Genomic DNA, 420 nt, shown 5'->3' with positions numbered 1-420 from the left:
TTGCTGAAGTAATTCGTGAATGGAAATGAACTCATGACCAAGAATACGAGTGTCATGGTGAGTCCTCGCTTTGAGACGGGCGCTCGTGTGAGTGCGTGCAGGTCATTTGGTCTCATGAATTATTAATCATTGGATGAATTAGTGCGATACATTCTGACGATAAAACGTTAGAATGATAAAGTGAACAGATAAACATCCGTGTCTGGAAAGTAATTGGTCGCTGGACAACGAGTTCTGAATGGAAGCTCCGAACAGTAAGCAGAATAGTGTTAGAAAAAGGAAGTTTAAATATGTTGCGGGGGGGTTAAAGCGTGGTAAATGTTTAAAGAAAACGTTCTGCGTGATGGGAAAAAACGCAAAAAAAAAAGTGAATATTTAGGGAAAAATTAGCATTTTGTGGGTCAATACCCTAATACATGT

At 39.3% G+C, this 420-nt stretch overlaps 1 protein-coding gene across 1 annotated transcript in view; it reads right to left on the bottom strand.

Moving 5' to 3' along the window:
- The window catches only part of LOC119588702, a 103,718-nt gene that overhangs the window by 54,908 nt on the left and 48,390 nt on the right, over window positions 1-420 (bottom strand).

This window comes from Penaeus monodon, chromosome 24, assembly GCF_015228065.2.
Source record: "Penaeus monodon isolate SGIC_2016 chromosome 24, NSTDA_Pmon_1, whole genome shotgun sequence".
Taxonomy (NCBI): Eukaryota; Metazoa; Arthropoda; class Malacostraca; order Decapoda; family Penaeidae; genus Penaeus; species Penaeus monodon.
This window is presented reverse-complemented; position numbering and strand designations above follow the sequence as displayed.